The following is a 21,559-nucleotide window of genomic DNA, read 5'->3' as shown; positions in this document are numbered from 1 at the left end:
GGTGCATATGGGTAGGCCATTTTCTCTATGTAGGCTGCATGCAGCCAACATAGTGAAAATGCAGAGTGTGCATGACTGGTTTGGTTGGCCCCAGAGGGCCAACCAAACAGTCAGGGCCGAGAGCATTGGGCAAGCCTCTCCTCCCTGACCCGCCCTCCCCCAAACAGGCATATCCTTCTGCTTTCTCATTGGTGCGAGAAGCAGAAACAAAAAATGGTTTTTAAAATACCAATCAATCAATCAAATCAACTTTATTTGGTTTCAAAGATATAAAACCTTAAAAGTTATCAATACATCAAAGTTTCATAAAACATAAACACAGTTCAAAATACATTCCACAGTGGTCCATGGTAATCTGTATCATAAAGTGCAAAGTTCGAATACAAATAATCATAACTCTTAATTTAAAATCCGGCCAGTGAGGTTACCCTGTTCCATGACTTTTGCTTAAATATGTGTATCTTAAAAATAATCTTAAAACCCTAATCCGTATTAGTGCTTAATCAAGACAGGTCCTGGACTTCACCACTGATGTCAAATAACCAAGAACAAAGATACATTCATCCTTCAGCAATTGTAGATACAGGAGGGCTGGACGAGCCTGCTTATTATTCATTCTCCTTAATAGTGGAACAATAAAAAAACTTCCGGGGGAGCTGATAAAATTTACAGAAAAATACAAAGTGTAGCAAGTCCTCTGGAGACTCTCCGTCGTAGCCACAGGGTGCTTACAACTGGCCTCTGCTGCTCCCCCTGGGTACAGCCAGCAAGAGGTGAGAAAGGTCCAGGCGAAACCTGGTCAATAAAAAACTTTCATAAATAGTTAAAAACCCCTGAAGATAAGGCTCAGCTGATGGTGTTGTCTTTAACATTAAGAATTTGCGGACACTAGGTTTCTGCAGTTCCAGCTCTTCCATCTCCAGTTTCCTTAGACTGCTAAAGGACTCCCTTATTACCTCACATGCTTTTTAGCTATTAGGTCAGGGTTGACATACAATTCATCTCATCCTAACCTTGCAAAACTGCTCTAAATATATCCGAGCCATGGTACATTGAGCACGTGGTCAAGGTTCATACACTCTTTTAAAGTGGACTGGGTCAGCGTTAATCCCTCACTCAACCAGGTTTTTAACCAGAACGTTAGAGGATGGAGTTTGCCAAGATGTCACTTAAATGAGGCACCCCTAGTTCTTTGTTTATCACAATGTTAGACAAGCCATGAGGAACACCCAGAAGGTGCTTCAAGAAAGTATTCTCGACTACCTGAAGATCACCTTTGGGGACATGTCCCCATATTTTGCTTCCATACGAAGCGGTCGCTATGCTCTTGGCTTGGTAAATCTTCAGCAGTGCTGCAATAGGCCTGTTTCCCAGTTTAGAGGCAAAAGTTAAAAATGGCTGCATTCACCTGCACCAGGTCCCTCTCCTTTCTTGGTTTGAGAGGACCCCATTAAAATACCATTTTATGTTTCTGCTTCTTGGACTGCTAGAAAGCAGTGGGGCGACTCTTCCCCGCTCTAATAGAGGAGCCACCCCAGAACAGCTGGACAATTGTTTCACATTCACATACTCTGCTCCCTAGAAATTCTAACTATACTGAAAACTGCCAAGCCTAGCAAGGACTCCAGTGACAATTACTCATATTCATGCGCAGCTGCCTGTGCAGAAAGGATTGTTACGCCAGTTTCTAAATTCATAAGCAGTTCCCTATACATGAGCATGCTCTGCACATCCATGAAAGACTCATTGGTAACCCCAATCCAAAAAAACAAACACACAGGGCCTAGCAGAGCAAGACCTCTACAGCCCTATTGTAAGTAAGTAAGTAACTTTATTTTTATTGATTAAAATCTTAAAAAAGAGAGAACAGTGATTACAATTGAATTGTAATCACTGTTTCTCTCTTTTTTAAACTTTAATTGCATGAATTCCTGGGACAAAACAAGGGAAGAGAAACACCAAGAATGTATGCCTTTGAGTGGGTATAAGCCCAATAAGTTAAAGAATTGTTTTGGAAATTTCAAGTACAGTACAATTATGTAGTTTGGTGGCACTGAATGTTTTATGGTGCTGGTGTGCAGAATTTGAGCAGCATCGGCACATGAGTTGTAGAGCGTTGCATGGTGAAGAGTTTTTACAAGCTATAACTTAGGTTGAAAAGTCACGCAGCTGATTTTATTTCATTTGTATAGCTTCGTTGGATTGTTCCAGAGTTTCTGGATAAGCCATGGTTTTGATGTCAGTGTCCGTTCCCCTGCTGGCAACGTGGCTCAGGTGTCACGACTTTCTTTCCTCGGGGCCAGAGATATTTTCAAAAGTGCAAATGCGCAGATTAAAGACGTTTCAGGTTGACTCGTAGATCATGAGATGTAGGCTCGCAAGTTATGTTTTCAAGTCTTATCCTGCTATCTAGTGGAATCGTGAAGGTGAACGGTCAATAGATGCATGCACACAACATTTTTCAGAGGGTTCTAGGGTTCCTGGATAGCCCAGGGTTTTGATGCAGTGTCAGTGTCCCAGCTAGCAACCTGACCCAGGTGTCACGACTTGTTCAGGAGGTCCTAGTGGGGGGGGGGGGGGGGTGCGGCAGAAATATTTTTCAAGTGCAAACGTGCAAATTAAAGTCTTATCAGCCCGTTTTGTAGATCATGAATGTAGAGTCACACTCTAGTCTTCGCGGGTTGCGTCACGGCACAACACGCAAAGACGCCAGTTACGGAGCAAGTGCGCATGTGCGCCAGTTGGGTGCCGGAGCGAAAGGACGCTTGGCTTCCTGCGAGAGACAGTGATAAAATAAAGCGTTCTTCCCCCCATAAGCCTGGGTCTGCCTCCTTATTGCTCCACATGATTGGAACAACATTATAGCGGCGACGAGGAGTGGGATCTCCCACACAAACAAAAAAATAAATGGCGAAAAACGGAGGGACAGCAGCAGACAAAGGGGCACAACCTCCCTTACTGACCCACCTTGTAGGAGAGGTACAACAAAGGAAGACACGATGGCCAGGAGTTGCTGGAGGAGCAGGGAGAGCGCGGAGAAGCACAAAAGAGCAGTGAGCACCTACCAAGTGCACCAGTGCCAGAAGGAGGCAGCAGCCAGGAGGAGAAACACGGTAGGGGATTGATAAGACCCCACAGAGGCCCTGGCAGAACTGGAGGACCACAGAGAAAGGGGTGCAGAAGAACCCGACAGAACCTGACACAAGGTGGGAACGCAAGCGCACCGGGCAGCCCGAGGAACCAGGGAGCGGAGCGGGAAGAGCAGGCCAGGATGAGCACGCAGGCATCATCGCTTACAGCGCCAATCCCATTCTTGCCCAAACCAGGGGAACCCCAGATGAAATGGGAAGACTGGAGGGACTATTTCAAAAATTATTTTGAGGCCCTAGAAGATGAAAATGGGGAACCCTTCCCCAGTGCTAGGAGGAGGAGGATACTCCTGCACAACCTAGGCCCAGAAGGGATAGGAGTATTCACTAACTTGGTGCCCACGCCCAGACCACAAGCGGACGTCGATGTCTTTAAGCATGCCATAGAGGATCTGGACAATCACTACCGACCAGCGGTGTGTGTCTCCATTGATCGCTACAACTTCCAGCAAAGGAAGCCAAGAAGCGGGTCGCAGCTTTGAGAAGGTTGGCGATAACGTGTAAGTATAGGGCCCTCCAGGGCGACTTCATAAAAGATCAAATCATTGTGCACACGACCAATAAATTGTGGGCACACGGAGAAGCAACGCTGAAGGAGGTCATAGCGATGGTAAAGAAAGCAGAGTTATCGAAACGATGTGCCGAAGCAGCTAAAAGGGAGACCACCCAGAGGACCATGGTGAACAGAGTCTAAGATTCGGAACCTTCAGGAAGGTACAGACCGGTGCCCGGAGAAAGTAAAGGAGCAAACAGATGGCCGGGAAAACCCGTACAGACAGGAAAACAGGCAACGGAAAGCAAGACCGCGTGCTACAGATGCGGAAGCCCCACACACTCAGCCCAAGATAAACGCTGCCCGGCGTTCAAGGCGAAATGCATGTTCTGTGGCCTAATAGGCCACTATGAAAAGGTGTGTCACAGGAAAGTTAAGAGACCTGTGGTGAAGTACATAGCACAAGACCAACCAGAAGGAGAAGAGGATGAGCTGGAAGAGGATGACCTGGTGTTGTGCATAGAGGAGCAAGTGTTGGGAATAGACAACAAACGTTCTTGTAAACCACAATGCGACATGCTGATAGGAGGAGTGAAGATCAAGATCGTAATAGACTCAGGATCCCTGTACACTATAGTCCAGAGATTGGTATGGGAGGAAGAGTTCGAGCCCAGCCACGGACCCAGATTAGAACCTCCAGACATACGGCCGGTGTCGTACACAAACAACCCCATCCCTAAGGTGGGGTATAGGACTCTAATGTTCGAATTCAGAGGAAGAACAGCGGAGTGCAAGCTGTACGTAGCGGAGAAGGGTTCATCAGTGTTAGGATGGATGGATCAAGGGGACCTGGGGATAAAACTGGACCCGGGGGGAGACATACAAGTGTTGATGATAGACCATGATTACTGTCCGGACCTGGAGAAGATGAAAAAGGACTTTCCGAAGGTGTTCGGAGGGAAGGTCGGCAAACTGGAGAAGTTCACACACAAAATCCTGCTCAAGGAGAACTCCAATCCAGTGTCCCACAAGGTGAGAAATGTCCCCCTAGCAGTAAAGGAAGAGGTGCAACAGGAACTGCGTAGACTGGAAGACCAGGGAATAATCGAACCTATAGACAGTTCGGAGTGGCTGGCGCCCTTGGTCGTGGTGAGAAAACCAAATGGCAAGGTGCGTCTGTGTGTGGACCTTCGAGAACTGAATAAGTGCCTGATCATGGAGAAATTCCCACTGCCTCGCATAGAGGAAATGCTAGCCACAACAAGAGGGGTAAAGTGGTTCTCCACCATCGACCTCACATCCGCCTATCACCAAATAGACCTGCACCCTACGAGCCGGAGGCCAACATCCTTCATAACGTCGTTTGGATGCTATCAATTCCACAGGATTCCCTTTGGTCTCGCCTCGGCCGCAGCGGTGTTCCAAAAGTTAATGCACCGCCTGTTCAAGGACATCGAGGGCATCCAGTAGTTCCAGGATGGCATTTTGGTGATGGGGATGGACCAGAAAGACCATGACAGGAAATTGAATAAGGTGCTGACTGTACTACAAAAGAATGGCTTGACAGCAGAATGGGAGAAATGTCGGCTGGGAATGACATCAGTCACATACCTTGGGCATGAGATAGGAGGACACGGGATCACGCCGAAAAGAGAGAATGTGAATGCGATCTGCGATGCCAGGGCTCCCAAAAGCAAAGAAGAAGTGAGATCCTTCTTGTGGATGGCCGAGTATTATAGTAAGTTCGTTCAGTACTTTGCCACCAAAACACATCAACTGAGGCAGCTGATAAGAGACAAGACAACGTTCAAGTGGAATGAAGAAGCTCAGAAGGAGTTTGAAGAGTTAAAAAAGGACATAAGTCAGACGGTACCAGACCAAGGGTATGATCCCCGAGGTCAGACAATACTGACGACGGACGCCAGTGAGAAAGGGCTGGGAGCAGTCCTTGCGCAAGAGAGAGCAGATGGAACAGTGGACACCCTCAGCTTTGCATACAGAGCTTTATCTCCCACAGAACAGAGGTTTAGCGTGATTGAGAAGGAAATGCTGGCAGCGGTATGGTCCATGGGGAAATGCAGGCAATTCCTGTGGGGCACGAGATTTCGACTGCAGACAGACCACAAGCCCCTTGTCAAAGTTCTTACCTCGAGTGGACATGCGACCGCCACACCACGGATAGCCAAAATGACATTGAAGCTACTAGAGTACCGGTATGATGTTGAATGTATACCGGGGACACGCAACAAGGTAGCTGATTACCTAAGTAGGGCCTCGGCCATGGAAGAAGCTCCTAGCCGCACAGCAGAGAATGAAGAGATAATAGCGGTAATGGAGGACTCAGAAAGGGTGATTAGCCGCAAGAATGGGCCCAAGCGTTTGACGGAGACGCAGAAATCTGTGAGGTCAAGGAGTACATAATCAGCGGTTGGCCCAAAAAGAAGAGGTTAAAGGAGGTGCTACGGGAATTTTATGAAGTCCGCAAAGAACTGTCGGTGAGTGACTCGGGAATCTTCCTGTACCGAGGAGACAAGGTGCTGCCTCCTACGAAATTGATCCAGCACCTGTTGGCCCAGCTACATGAGGGACACTTCGGCATAGTGAAAACCAAAATGAGAGTGAAGCAAATGTACTGGTGGCCTGGACTGGACATACAAGTGGAAAGGCACGTGAGAGACTGCGATCAGTGCCAAGGAGCTGACAAAATTTTGAAACCCCTAAGGCCAGCTTTGTGCAAATTCGACCAACATCGCAACCCATGGGAGGATGTCTCGGTAGACATTTTAGGACCTGTTTTGGACAACCAAGGAATGCCGAAATATGTATGTGTCTTAGTGGACTAATACTCCAAGTGGCCTGAGGTTCACATCCAAGAGGAAATGGACTCTGAAACGGTGATAAAGTTTCTCACCTTGATTTTCCTGAGAGAAGGGATCCTCAGAACAATCCTGAGTGACAACGGCCCGCAATTCACCTCCGAGAAGTGGCACAAGTATATGGAAAGAAATGGGATCAAAACCAAGCACACTTCCATATACCACCCTTCGAACAATGGACAGGTAGAAAAATTCAATCGGGTCATCATGGGGTTCATCCAAGCGGCCATCATCAAGGGCAAGGACTGGGAAAAGGTGATCATGAGTATGATCTTGGCTTACCGGATTACCCCCACATCAACAGGGTACAGCCCATTCCAGATCCTGAGAGGCAGGCACCCCTTCAGCAAAGACAATGTGGTTTGGAGGGAAAGACAATCACCAGCAAATGGTCTACGGCAGTGGTTCAACACAACCTGGAGAATGCTCATAAAGTAGATACTGAACATTATAATCAGAGAAAAAGCATGAAAGAGGCAGCCCTTGAAAGAGGGGAGTGGGTGAGAGTCAAACTGGCGGTGTTGAGAAAGAAAGGAGAGAGCAAGTACAGCCCACCTCTGCAATTGGAGGAAGTATACAACAGAGCAGCGTTACTCAGCGACGGGAATGTGTGGTCCCAAGACCGCATGGCAAAAATCAACAAGATCCTACAGTGGCCTACGAAGGAAGGGAGAGCCCTACAAGATCAAGGAGCAAGAGGATGTGAAGGAGTCACTGCAGCAGGTGATGAATGCCGAAGAGAAGAGGGATCTTATGAGGATGGGAGAGATCAAGATATGTCTGTGGTAGAGGAAACGCACATAGAGAAGATGGCGACTCCGGAAAGAGCAGAGCAGAGTCCTCAAAGAGATAGTATGGTGAACCCTGCTGAGAATTGCACTCGAGAAGTCTCCACACTGGTAAGACGCACACGCGTGGGCAGAGTGGTAGTCAAACCCTATAATTTCAGAGACTTTGTACTGGGGGAATGTCAAGTCTTGGGGACTTGTTTGACTAATTTCAATGTGTGTAAAAAGGGGAGATATGTAGAGTCGCGCTCTAGTCTTCGTGGGTTGCGTCACGACGCAACACGTGAAGACGCCAGTCACGGAGCGAGTGCGCATGCACGGCAGTTGGGTGCTGGTGCGAAAGGACACTCGGCGCTCTTCCTGCGAGAGACAGTGATAAAATAAAGCGTTCTTCCCCCCATAAGCCGGGGTCTGCCTCCTTATTGCTCCACACGATTGGAGCAACATTATAATGAAGTGCAAGTGTGCAGGTTAAAATCATATCAGGCTCTCTCGTGTAGTTGTATAGGCGCACAGCCAATTAGGTTCCTGCTCACGACTTTTCCAGAGGGTTCCCTGGTGTCAGGATAACCTATGATTTTAATGTTAGTGTCTGTTGCCTGTCTGACAACCTGGTCCAGGAGTCACAGCTTTTTTCGGGAGTCCTAGAGAACCAGAGATGCTTTTACCGTGCAAACCTGGAGGTTAAGGTCTCATCAGGCTGTCTCAAAGTTCATGACGGGCAAGCGTGCAGGTTAAAGTCTTATCTTATCAGGCTGTCTCAGAGAAACATGAGGCACAAGGCCAGATAGGTGCATACATGTGACTTTTCCAGAGGGTTCCAGGGTACCTGGACAGCCCAAGGTTTTGATGTGAGTGTCTATCTATTCCCCGGCTAGCAGCCTGGCCCAAGAGAGAGTCCAACGACAGCCAGCAGGGCCAAAGGCCTTAGTGTTAGTGACGATTCGCCAGCTGACAACCATTATCACTGCGCCTCGATGCACTCATTTGCTTGTTTATTTTTCGTTCGAATTTATTATAAAATGTCATGACGCAACTGTTCAATAAGAGGTCGTCAGGCTCTAAGCAAGATATGACACTCTGTCTGCATGTGTGGACCCGTTTGCTTTTTAATGAGGGCTGGAGGCGACGCCGCCTCCCCACTGCCACCTCAGGGCAGATTCTGGTGAGGTGCAAGAAATTCCCTTATTTTGATCTGCAAACCATTCGGTATTTCCGCTAATATGGGTGGGCGGCCCAGGCTGCACTGCAACAGTTTTATTTTCAAATGAAGCAGGTATTTGCAGGCTAAGTAAGTCGCTCACTTAAACTTCGGGTACCTGTTAATGGCCATCTAGACGTGTGCTGTTTTTGCAAGCTCCTTTGTGTCCTTTAAGAGGGAGAGATTTTAGCCATTGCAGAGTTAACTAGTTTTGTAAAATCATTGTATGAAAGTGACAAAGCCCATAGGCTCCCAAGATGCAGGTCAACTAAATATTGATCCAAGTATTTTTTTAAAGCTGCTGCTGTGGTTACAGCTACCCGTGTTCTCGATTGCTGACCACAGCACGTAATTTAGTGTGTTGGGCTAAAGGGGGAGATTTACTAAGATTTTGCACCATGTTTGCATCACAAAAGTGACACCAATCAGCGCAAATCATTTTTTTCCAATTTATTTTCCAGCACTAAAGTTGTTTACCACTGGAAATAATGGAAAAGTCACACAAAGCAGCGCTCAGGTGCTGTTTTGCATTGCTTTCCACCATGGGTGGAGCATGGACGTTGCCATGCAACCACTAATGGTTTTTCACGCTAAACCCAATTTACTAAGTAAAGTAGATTGTGTTTAGCGTGAGAAAACTGCGCCCCTTTCAAGTAGGCGCAAGGAAGGAGAAAAGCTTTCATTTCTCCTTCCTTTTCTGACTTTGCATTTGTGTTGCACTGTACAGCACACATAAAAAGAGGGAAAAGGTTTGAAGTGAGTCTCCGCATTGCATTTTGTACTGGAAGGGTACCCTTCCAGTACAAAACCTATGCTAGACTCACAGAGACACTCTTGCACCATGGTGCAAATGTGTCTCCGTGGTGCACAGCAGGTGATTTGAGTGGCAGTGCTAGTAAGAGGGAAGGAGAGTACCTTATTTTAGTAAATAGGGCACTGTCCTCCTCTTTTTTCTAGTACTGCAGCATTTGCGGCTGCTCCAGTCCGCTACGTGAAAAGTAGGTAAATATCCCCCTAAGTCTTACTTTTTAGCTGTGGCTGGGTCAGAAAAATGCAAACCGTCTCAGTGCTCCATGAGTCAGTTTGTCCACTGATTGTAATCTGTGTAATATGCTGTTTTCATCTATGGTACAAATTACAGCCAAGAGATGTAAAAGTGTAAGAGTGCTTATATCATTCTGGTATGATACTTTTAAGCAAGCCGGACTGAAGACGGCTGGAATGCCAGAAACTAGTCCTCGGAAGCTTGTTTCCGGTCCAGGGAAGGCATGGCTTGGCAGTTTGGGCTGGACTGTTCCCATGAGGCACAGGGTCATACTGATTTGCATATAGTCATGTCTGAACTGGGGTTGCAGAGTGGGCTAAAGAACATTGATGGATTAAACCCAGATCGTTTGACTGGGTGTGAGTGTTTGATTGGTTCAGATGCTCCGTCCATTACCACCCCCTTTTGTACTACTTTTAGGATGCCATCACAGACTGCGAAATGGATGTACTTGGTCTAATGTTTTGGGGAACAACCATTCTAGCGGAAGTCCAGGTGGCTGCTGTTTTCTTTTAGATTTTGCAAATTGTCTCTTAGCAATTTTTCTAAAACTTTGGGCAGTGAAGGGATTCGGTCAATGTGGGCAACATGGTTCTATGTAGTCTAACCAAAGTAGGCCTGCAGACACTGATAATACACTACATCTGCACACTATACAAAATGATCTGGTAATTAACCAAAACAAAATCAAGGTGATGGTGGTAGGCAAAGCAATCAAGAAGAACGCAACCTGGTGCATTGGTACTTAAGTCCTGGACACAGCAAAAGAATGCAAGTACGTAGGCCCATTGCAAAATGATAAAGGAATGGTCATAGAACAGTTATGGGCCATCACAAACAAGAGCAGTGCCCTAATTGCTGATTTTAACATCCTGCGCAAGAGGTTGAACAGTCCAACACTTGACCCTCTTTTGAAGATAATGGCGGCAAAGATGTTGCGGGCCTTAACCAACACCAGTGAGGCCCTCCTCGGCTGTGATTTGGCCCTACTGGACAAACTCTAAACAAAAATTTATCATTATGTGCTAAACTTAGCGAAGAGTTCCTCTCCAAGCTAAATCTAGTTAGAGCATGGTCTCATGAGGCAGTTAGTCGGGTGACAGAGTGTAATAGTCAAGTGCTGCTTCAAATTAAAACACTGAGGGGGGATTTACCTACTTTTCAAGTAGCGCACTGCCACAGCCGCAAACACTTTGCTGTGCTACGTGAAAAGTAGAGAGGAGAAGAGTGCCCTATTTACAACAATAATGCACTCTCCTTCCCTCTCACTAGCGGCAGCCCTGAAATCAGCCTCGTGCGCCACGGAGACACCTTTTGGGCCATGGTGCAAGGGTGTCCTCATGAGTCTAGCTTAGGTTTTGTACACTATGCTGAGACTCACTTCAAACCTTTCCCTCTTTGTATGCGTGCTGTACAGTGCAGTACAAATGCAAAGTCGGAAAGGGAAGGAGAAATGAAAGCATTTTACCTTCCTAGCATTAACTTAAAAAGGGCACAGTTTTCCCACGCTAAACCCAATCGACTTTACTTAGTAAATTGGGTTTAGCATGAGGAACCTTGCCAGGTTGCATGGGAACACCCATGCTCCACCCTTGCTACGCCTCCATGGCGCACAGTAATGCAAAGCAGCGCTATGAGTTGCTTTGTGTTACTTTTCCATTATTTCCAGCACTGGAAAGTAAATTGGAAAAAAAAGATTTTGCACCGATTTGCGTCACTTTTGTGACGCGAAAACACAGCGCAAAATCTTAGTAAATCTCCCTCAGAGTATTCTACTGTGCACCTGTGAAAGGCAGGTAGTGATTACTCCAGAAGCCGTGCCTACAAAAGAGTAGGTGAAGGTTCTTGGTGTCGATGTGCCCACACCCAGTGGAAGCACATACTTGACAAGGAAGGGAGTCTGCAAGCATGTTTCAGAAATGTAAATACTGGACATAGCCTCGACCTACCCAAAGACTGTATATGGTGTTTTATATTATTTGAGGGGTGTTTTGCACAGCTGCAGCACAAGCCCCAAGGTAGCTGTTCACTGCTAGCCCACACTCCTGGGAGGCCCATGCTGCCAGTTTGTTGGCCCATAGGAAAATCTGATCTGCGAGGCTCTACACCATTCAACTAGGCGGTTCCACCGGGCACCCTCATACCATCCATACTGTTCAACACTAACAACAAACCTCATATGGGCATCTTCCATTCCAATCACATCCACTGCCATTCTTATGCTGATGAAACATTTATCAACCTAAGGTTGACAGAGGAGTCTAGCCAAATCACAGTCATTGAAAATTGGACTATAGGTCATCAAAACCCCAAATGCGTCACAACAGCCCAAATCAAAACAGGATAACAATGGAAATCCTTGAACTGGACCCTCATCATATCCTCAGGCAAAGACGGAAAATTCCCCACATTCTTTAGCTGAACTCTTGCTATGAAATCCATTGTAAGAAATTTGGTAGTGATCTGGACTGTAGCTTCAGCTTTACATCACAGAGGTAAAAGCAGAAATCCCCCAAAACCTGCTTACAAGTGTTAACATTTTTAGTTGTGTCTACAACCTCATGAGAGATGCAGAATCCACACACCTCCTCTAAATGTACCCACTTCATACTATCAACACAGTGTCCTGGACACTTATGGGTGAAAGTGGAATGGAATGAGAAAGAGCAGAGATTTCAGAATTAAACAGAGCCAGTGGTTGCCGATGTGTTCCACCAGAGGCAGGGAAAGGGAAAAACTAAAAAAAAAAAAAGACGGAGGAAGAGAAGGCAGAAAAACCTTCACAACAGGAGACAACATGAACCTGCAAGGTTTAAATGAAGGTGTAGATAGTATCTTGTAGTGGATTAGAGAGACATGAGCTGGAATTACATCTAGGGATTCACCTGGCAACTAATAGAGCTTCTATTCAGTGGATCATCGGGCTGGAGATGTCGAACACACTTGTGAACCAGTTTTATAGTTTATGACAGAAAAAGGACATTACAATGACCAACTCGACTTTATATCTCATTTGTCATTTATCATAGAAACTTTAGTGTTGTGATACCTATCTCAATGCTAGTTAAATGTCATTGAGCCTTATTACCACATTTGTTGTCCTGCCGTGGGTCATCATGCCAGCACCCTGCAGGAGGACTGCCAAAGCCGTTCCCACACACCCACCAGAATACAATTGTAATCCATACTGGGCGTTGGCATGTTGGTGCTTCAACGGAGGTAGTCTGTAAGGATCATTGGAGAGCCTTACATGCAGACTTCTGCAGTAACAGCACCGTCTGCAAGTTTCAACAAGGTATAGCATGAACCATAAATATAGGGGGCATAACATGTGCTCCCCAATTGCACCCCCAGGTTGTAGAGCGCATGGGGAGCCCTTAGGACCCCCTTTACCACCTTTGCACCACCCTTTTCACGGTGGTCGCACCACCATGAAAAGTGTGGTGGTAAGCCAATTTAAAATATGCTCGGTGGTACCAGCTGAGGCAACCCCAGAATACGTTTCACAGGGAAAGACCACCAGCCCTGTAGAATCCTTGATCCTGGCTGGGCCAGTGGTCTCGTGGTGGTCTGACCACCACATTTGTAATACTGCGGGAGGTCCTGTAGTACTTTGGTCATCAGACCATAACTGAGACTGAGGTAGTCCTATAGACCGCTGTAGTCATAATAAAGCCCTTGCTCTAGGCCTATCATATTTAATTTTGATATTTTTATAAAGCGCGACACTCATCCCAAAGGATATCACGGCGCTATGAACTAAGAGAGACTACTGAGGCATTGCCTGGGGGTTATGTTTTAGGGAAGGGTTATATTTTAGGGAAAAGGTGGGTTTTCAGTTATTGTCGAAACTGAAGATAGTTTGTGGTGTGTCTAAGGTCAGAAGATAGGTCATTCCATCTTCTGGCTGCCAGGTAAGAAAAAGCACGGCCACCTGTTCTGACTTTGTGAATACGTTTAGGTTTGGCCAGAGCTAATTGATTTGATCGTAGATTCCTGTTGGGAACGTAGAAATCGACCCTCCCTTGGAGAATTGTGGGGCTAGTTTTGTGAAGAGCTCTGTGCGTGTGACTTAATAGTTTAAAGGCAGCTCTCTGGCGCATCGGTAGCCAATGAAGTTTCTTTAGGCATTCTGATGCCGAGTCTCGCTTACCTTTATTACAGACCAGTTTGGCCGCCTGGTTTTGCAAGACCTGAAGGCGGGAGAAGAGTTGTTCGTTCATCCCTTCGAATAATGCGTTGCCATAGTCCAGGCGGCTAACCAGTAGGGCTTGGGTGACTGAGCGTCTGCAATCCAGGGGTATCCAGGGGAATATCTTTGAGAGAAGTTTGAGTATGGCAAAACCCTGGCCCCAGAGTGAACGGACGTGGTCCTTCATGGACAGGGCGTCATCCATGATGATCCCCAAGTTTCTCGCGTGTTGTTTTGGAGTGGGGGCCAGTCCTAGTGTGGGTGGCCACCATGTGGCGTCCCATATGAGTTTAGCTCCCCCGAACAAGAGAATCTCTGATTTGCCGGCGTTTAATTTTAGGCAGTGGTTGTGCATCCATTGGGCCATCTCGGAGAGACAGTCGTGAAGCTTTTTCTTTGTTGTCTCAGGCCCTTCATCCATTGCCACCATCAGCTGTGTATCATCAGCATAAGAGCATATGCCAATGCCCCACTTCCTTCCAATGTCGGCCAGTGATGAAATATAGACATTAAAAAGAGTGGGGCTTAATGAGGCTCCCTGGGGGACCCCACAGCCGATGGTGTTGGGTTTTGAGTGGAACTGACCCATATGCACTGCCTGGGTACGATTGCTCAGGGAGGATCGAATCCAATTCAGTGCTGTTGATTGCACTCCTTTACTCAGGAGTGTGTTTAGCAGGCAGTCGTGGGAAACCGTATCAAACGCCGCTGACAGGTCAAGCAGTATCAGTGCCACCGATCCCCCTTGATCAGTGGAGCACCTGATACTGTCCGACACTGCCAGCAACGTTGCCTCGGTGCTATTGTTAGCTCTAAAGCCGGTTTGAGATGGATCCAGGAGAGAGTTATCTTCCAGATACCGGGTCAGTTGTATATTGACCGACTTCTCCAAGGCTTTGGAGAGATAGGGAAGTTGGGAGATAGGTCTGTAGTTCTCTGGATTAGAAATGTCGGATCCTGCTTTCTTCAAGCGGGGGTCACGGAGGCGTGTTTCCAGGCCTCGGGGAAGGTAGCGGTGGTTAATAACTTGTTGAAGAGTTGGGTGACAAGAGGGCAGAGCGTGGGTGCGATTTTGGAGAACACGAAGTGGGGGCAGGGGTCCTAGGGGGATCCGGATTTGACAGTGCTCAGTAGCGCTAATACCTCCTCCTCAGAGAGTAGTTGAAAACTAGTTAGACAAGGTGTGTTGCGTCTCTCTGATGTCATTATTTGTTCGCCAGGGTTGTCCGGCTTGCTAGGGGTGTTTAGGGGAGTGAAGGTGGAGTATATTCTATTAATTTTATCAGAAAAGAAAGTGCTGATGCGCTCGCAAGCCTCGGTTGAGGGGGTGAGGGTTTGTGAGGTGCTGGATGGTTTACTAAGCTCCTTCACTATTCTGAACAGTTCTTTTGCTGAGTTGCTGTTTTCATGAATGCGTTGAGTAAAGTACTCCTTTTTTGCATCTTTAATGGCCGAGATGTATTGTTTCCGTTTGGTAATATAGTTTGCTCTCGCTTCACTATCTTTCATGTCTCCAAAGATGTTCATTTTTTTGGCATTCCTTTTTAAGTTTCTTGAGTTGAGGGGTGTCCCATTTCTCGTTTGTGGTTTTTTTCCTCGATTTCCGCATGGGGGCTAGTTTGTCTAGCGTTGCCGGATTCCGGCCTCTAATAGGGCGGTGTCTTTACAGACTGGAGAATCATCCGCCGGTGTAGTGGCTGTCTCAAGAAAATAGTTTTGAAAGTTTGATTCGTTAATTAGCCTCCAGGCTCTGCTGGCCATGGGCAGGGTAGTTCTAGGCTTCAAAGGTTTACCGGGGAGTTTAAATGAGAAGGATTCCATGGAGTGGTTGGACCAAGATAGGGGTAGGATTTCTTTAATATCGGTCGACTCAATGTTGGTGAATAGTAGGTCTAAGGTATGGCTAGCTGAGTGTGTGGGGCCCACTATCCACTGCTTCAGTTGTAAAATTCCCATGTCGTATTCCAATTGGGAAGATCCAGGGGCGTCCGCTTTTTCATAATGGATGTTAAAATCCCCGACTACCATATAATTTTTGTTTTTCAGACAGAGTGGTAGCAGTTGGTTCAGTAATTTGGCGCTTAAGCTAGCTTGTTGCCCTGGGGGGTTATATATGACTGCTCCGGCTATGATGGTGAGGCCTTCAAAAAGTACTTTGAAAGGTAGGGGCTGATGTTCAGAATACACAGTTGTGGGTTCGGCGAGGCACGTTAGGTGATCCCTAAAGATCACAGCGACTCCGCCACCTTTTTTTTTGCCCGGTCTGTCTTGTGTAATAATTTTGTAATTAGGAGGAAGGGCATTTGCTAGGTCTGGAGCACTAGTTTCAGATAGCCAGGTTTCGGTAATGAAAACCAGGTCTGGGGCCTTTGATATCAGTAGATCCCAGATGTCCAGGGCATGTTTAGGTAGGGATCTGGCGTTAAAATATAGACATTTCAGTGCCAGAAGGTTTTGGTTTTTCCCGATGATTGTGTAATGGTCTGTTGGAATTTGAACCACGCTAGACCAATGGCAGGCGAGGCAGAAAATAGGTCTATAGGATGAGCCAGGGCCGGTTTGGGTGCACAGATGAGTTTTTGTATTCGTATTGACTTTATTAATGGCTAGCAGCTCACTGCGCGAGTAACGGATAGGAATGGGCAGAGTTGGGGTAGAACCAAAAGGGGGTGTAGCCCCTAGTCCCGGTCGGTCGCTGACGGGCGCAGACGGGCCTGCCTTAGTCGCGCCTTCGGCGCGCAAACGTCGCGCCCGCTGCGCGACCGGAATATGCACATGGTTTATACCACTGTGTGGGGGTGGAGTCGGATTGGGGCGTGGCCTAAAAAAGGGGGCGTGGCCTCTGCTCGTGGCGAGGGCGCGAAGGAGTAATGGAGTTTGCCGTGCAGCGTCAGCGCTGGCTCCGCTGTGACTAACTGCTGGTTCCAAGTGAGTGAATTAAAAGTACACAAGTAATCTGTGACAGTCTGAAATTTTAAAATAACACAAGTAAATCAGTGACAATCAAATTTTAAAAGAGGTGCCTCGCTCCCGGCTTCCGCCTCAAGAGCACAACTCTAAGTTTTGCCTGGCGCCCAGAATCGGCGTCTTTGTAGGAGTCAGCTTGGGGGCGTGGCCTACAAGGGGCGTGGCCTCTGCTCGTGGCGAGGGCGCGAAGGAGTAATGGAGTTTGCCGTGCAGCGTCAGCGCTGGCCCCGCTGTGACTAACTGCTGGTTCCAATGAGTGAATTAAAAGTACACAAGTAATCAGTGACAGTCTGAAATTTTAAAATAACACAAGGAAATCAGTGACAATCAAATTTTAAAAGAGGTGCCTCGCTCCCGGCTTCCGCCTCAGGAGCACAACTCTAAGTTTTGCCTGGCGCCCAGAATCGGTGTCTTTGTAGGAGTCGGCGTGGGGGCGTGGCCTAAAAAGGGGGCGTGGCCTCTGCTCGTGGCGAGGGCGCGAAGGAGTAATGGAGTTTGCCGTGCAGCGTCAGCGCTGGCTCCGCTGTGACTAACTGCTGGTTCCAAGTGAGTGAATTAAAATCATATGATGAACAGCCACTCATATAGATTACTTTTCAGTTACATCTATATGCCCTCCTCTCTGTCTCTGCACCATGACCTACCGGTTATTAAGAAGCACCTTTCCAGTTCCAATTTTCCACTTCCAAGGTGAGAAAGACAGACACACAAATAGGCACAATTATCAACAGAAGCGATGGCCATTTTAATGAGCTTGTCAAACTGACGATCATGCTTTAATCATGAAGACTTTTTCCTGCACTTAAAGTTAAATGATAAATATAATATTGTGAAACGGAATTGGTTAAACAAACATATTGTTTTGTAACTGAATATATTTTGGTATGAAGGTTATAAGTTTCATATTTCTCACACGTTAAAGTTGTACAATTATTGTTAATGTGCTAATATGAGTATTAGTTAGGACTTTGTCATTTAATTACGTACTTTTATGTTGGAAATGACAGTGAGCTCAACTGTTAGAGTGCAGCAACTCGTGAAAAAAATGACAGAAGCAGACAATACCACCTTCATTCATCTTATCCACAACACAAAGTAAGCGTTGGGTGCATACTTTAAAAGTACCCACAATTATTATTATTATTATTAACAAATTTTGTACCGCGCACGGTTACCCAGAGGCATCCCAGCGCTTATAGAGAATCAGAGCAAGCTGCCTATGTGAAGCAGAACAAATTTAGAATTATTCTGGAAATAGATAAGTTTTCAAATGTTTCCTGAACCTGAGCAGGTTTGGTTCAGAGCGTAGTGAGAGTGGGAGGGAGTTCCAGGCATGTGCAGTATGGATAGAAAAGCTCCTGCCACCTGAACGGGCTCTCCTAATTCTCTTTATCTGAAGGAGGTGTTTATTATCGGAGCGTAAGGCTCTGGTGGGCTTATAGGGCCGAATCATGTCCTTCAGAATAGCAGGTCCTTCCCCTGAATGCTCTTGTGAGCAATACAGCATAACATAACATCTGGAAGTGGTAGCTCTCATTTCCCAAAGTTTTACACCGGAAGTGATAGTACACGTTCTCCTGACTCTTTTCGGAGCAATTCTTGCCATTTCAGGTAAAGCTAGCCACTTCCTCAACAGACCACACAATCTAGTTTAGCCTTCTGTATATTCAACACATTTGCAAACACCAGGATGCTTTAACAGTAACACGTTTGATGGTTTACTTCATGTGCCAAGCAAATTAAGATACCTATGATGCAAGATACTATGTGAAAACATGTAGTTATTCTGTAACTTGCAGCAAAATAGCTTGCCTTTAAAAAAAAACACTGAGGGCATCATTTATGAGGTTTTGCCATAGGGAAGTGCAGCAGACCTTCCTGCTGCTCAAGTAGGTGGGGTGTGAAAATAATAAATGATGGCTTACATGATTCATAATTGTTCAATTACTTAATAAATTGCAAATGTATCTTGTATCTTTGTTTTGGAAGGTTTCACATGCATTTCGGTAGTTTTTCACGTTTGTGTTTTTCTGCTCTGTAGAAGTGCATTGCCTTTTGTATAGAGTGTCTCAAACGCCTAACCACTGTCAGCAAGAAACATAATATTGTGCTGGTTAGGCTAAGTTTCGAAGGGCTCCCCTCGGTTTCGGAGCAGAAATAAACGGAAGAATAGCATATCGACCAATACAAGCTGGTGACACTCGATTTTGCAGCATTTTCAAAACGAAGAAAACCATTTTCCTCAAGTTTGAAGAAAAAAACAAATTAGGAAAAAAAACTCAAGATAAAAACTCAGAAAAAGGACACAAGGGCCAATAAAATGGTACAGGAAAGCAAGTAATGTGAAAGAGAGTCCACGTAGAAAGGAGGGAGAGGTAGAAAGAGAAAGACTAGGCTACAGTCGGAGTAGTGATCAGGGCACTGGGCGCTGACCAGTGGAGGGGGTGCTGACCTCAGGGGGGGTGCTGTGCTTAGCATTAACTTATAATTGGAGAGATGAGGGACACTTTTGCCCGGTGGTAGTGAGAGAATCTGAGGTGGCGGACATAGGGCGTGGGGGCGGCAAAAATTATTGTCGCACCGGACACCACCAGTGCTAAAGCCAGCCCTGGTAGTGATAGTCCAACTTTCATGGAAAAGGAGCGTGTCTTAATCAGTCAATAATTTTTCTTTCAATATTCCAAAGATAGTAATTGTTAGTCCATGACTTATTGCATTCAAATAATCACCTGGGAGTCTTGCATTTACTTTCAATCCAAATGTTTATTCAATTAATTGTATTCATTACAAGTAGTCAGCTCAGACCAGCCAACGTGTTTTGTCCGAGGGGATATCCTCAGGACTCTAGATCACGATTTGTCAGCAGACTCTATTCATGCTTCAAATTACTCTATCCGGGTGCAGCACACTATACGGCCATGTGTGGCTTCCTGTTCGATAAGTTTTCTCGTGTCAATGTGGTCCTTGCTTATTCTGATAGTATGCTATATCTGCAGCTAGAGGTACTGGGCTATATTAAAGAGTGCACGTACTTCAGCATAGGGCAGGGGAGCTAGTGTTCACATAGGAGATGTACTGGTACCAGTGTCTAGGTGTGTTTAGAGCTACCGCAGTATAAATAGAGGTGGAGGTAGCTGGTAATGACAGTAGTTTATAGGTAGCTGTACCAAGGGGAGTAGCTATTCATTGTGCAGCAGGTGCAGTGACACCAAGGCCCATAGATCTTAGCGGTCCTCTGAACTTGAATGATGGCAGTATTTTAATACCCAAGAAGCTTAAGGGGCCAAATTCTCCCTGCTTGCACCAAGGCCTTTAACAGTCTTGCTACACTACTGGTGATACCAGAAGTAGGGTATTGGTAGGAGTAGATGTATCAGGCCATGGGCAGAGTTACAGGAATTAGGATTTGAGTAAATGTACCAAGTGCCCGAGTTATTTGGCAGATAAGTTTAAACTGTATCGCCTGAACCAGTGACTTAGATCAGAAACTAAAGGACTGCTAGCGGACCCATGTTTTAAGAAAAATCAAAATGGAGGTAAAACGATCGCCTACTTGGTCCCAAAATACTATATTTCCCTACCAGAGGAGCTGCGTAAATGCTCCAGCTTTGCGCTCTTCAGAAAACTACTGAAGACGTAACTTTTTAAGGCCTAAGTCATGGAAACTATGCCAGACAACTCTGTCTTCTATGTTAGCGTGTAGATACCCCTGCAGGGGTGATTCCTGCGCTTTGCAATTTCCTTACATACATACATACATACAAGGTATTGGCAGGGCTAGGTCTAAATCCACAAGGGCTAAGGGGTAGAGGTAAACAGGTTGAGGTAATGGTAGAAGTGCCAGGGTATATGAGGAGTAGAGCTGTTATATATGCAGGAGTAGAAGACATTGAAGAAGGATGTATTATAAATGTACTTCAGGGATTACTTTTTTAAGTCACAGATTTTTCCAGAAAATCTGTAACTTCTTTTTTGTTGCTACATAGGATGCAGTGCATGCGTTGCAGAATGTTTACAACTTCAGTTCAGGGCCATGTGAAAATGTTTAGCTGCAGTTGATTCCTTGATTGTCTGTGCAGCAACAGCAACCCTCGATCAAAATGCTTTCTTCACTTTGAATTCACAGGAAAAACATATTGCACACTGAAAGGGAAAATGCTCAGTTACAATTGGCTTAACAGTTTGCTCACCGGTAGTCACATGTTTCTCTCTTGAACAAAACCATCAGGAGTCGGGGGCCGCCACTGCCACGATTGTCAGATCCTTCCGATCCGATCCTCGTCGTGGCGGCCCCTGGGGTTTGGCGGCCCTGTGCAGGTGCACACTTTGCACATGCCTAGGGCCGGCTCTGGTAAGAGGCAGTTTTTTCAGTGTGCTGTTAGCTTTGAAACAGCTCTGCCGGTCCCTTTATGGTATTTCATATGATATAGTCTGCTTTTTACTGCACCGGGTCTGAGATTTTGTGTATATATGTTATCCTGAGCTGTCATGGTTGGAGGAAGAGAGAACTGGAGAGTCTTGTAGGAATGGGCATTTATATTATCATCCCATATCTGAGTGTCTATGTGGGAAATAAAGAAGAGGTCTGATTGTATAGCTATTTGGGACCTGCAGTGAACATACTATATTAAAGTCTTCCAAAACTGCCCAGTAATGTGTGACTGATCTCTTCTTTTATTCCATGACTGTTCATTTGATAATGATTGTTTATTTGGCTGTACAGTGCTGGTGATGGACACACCTCTTAGCAGATATGTATAATGCAAATTTAATAGGTATGTTACAGTTTGTTGCTGAATGCTGTGTATTATGGTTTTAGCATTGTTTTGGGCCATAACAGTTATATTT

The sequence above is a fragment of the Lissotriton vulgaris genome, chromosome 8 (genome assembly GCF_964263255.1).
Source record: "Lissotriton vulgaris chromosome 8, aLisVul1.2, whole genome shotgun sequence".
NCBI lineage: Eukaryota > Metazoa > Chordata > Amphibia > Caudata > Salamandridae > Lissotriton > Lissotriton vulgaris.
Note: the sequence above shows the minus strand (reverse complement) of the source record.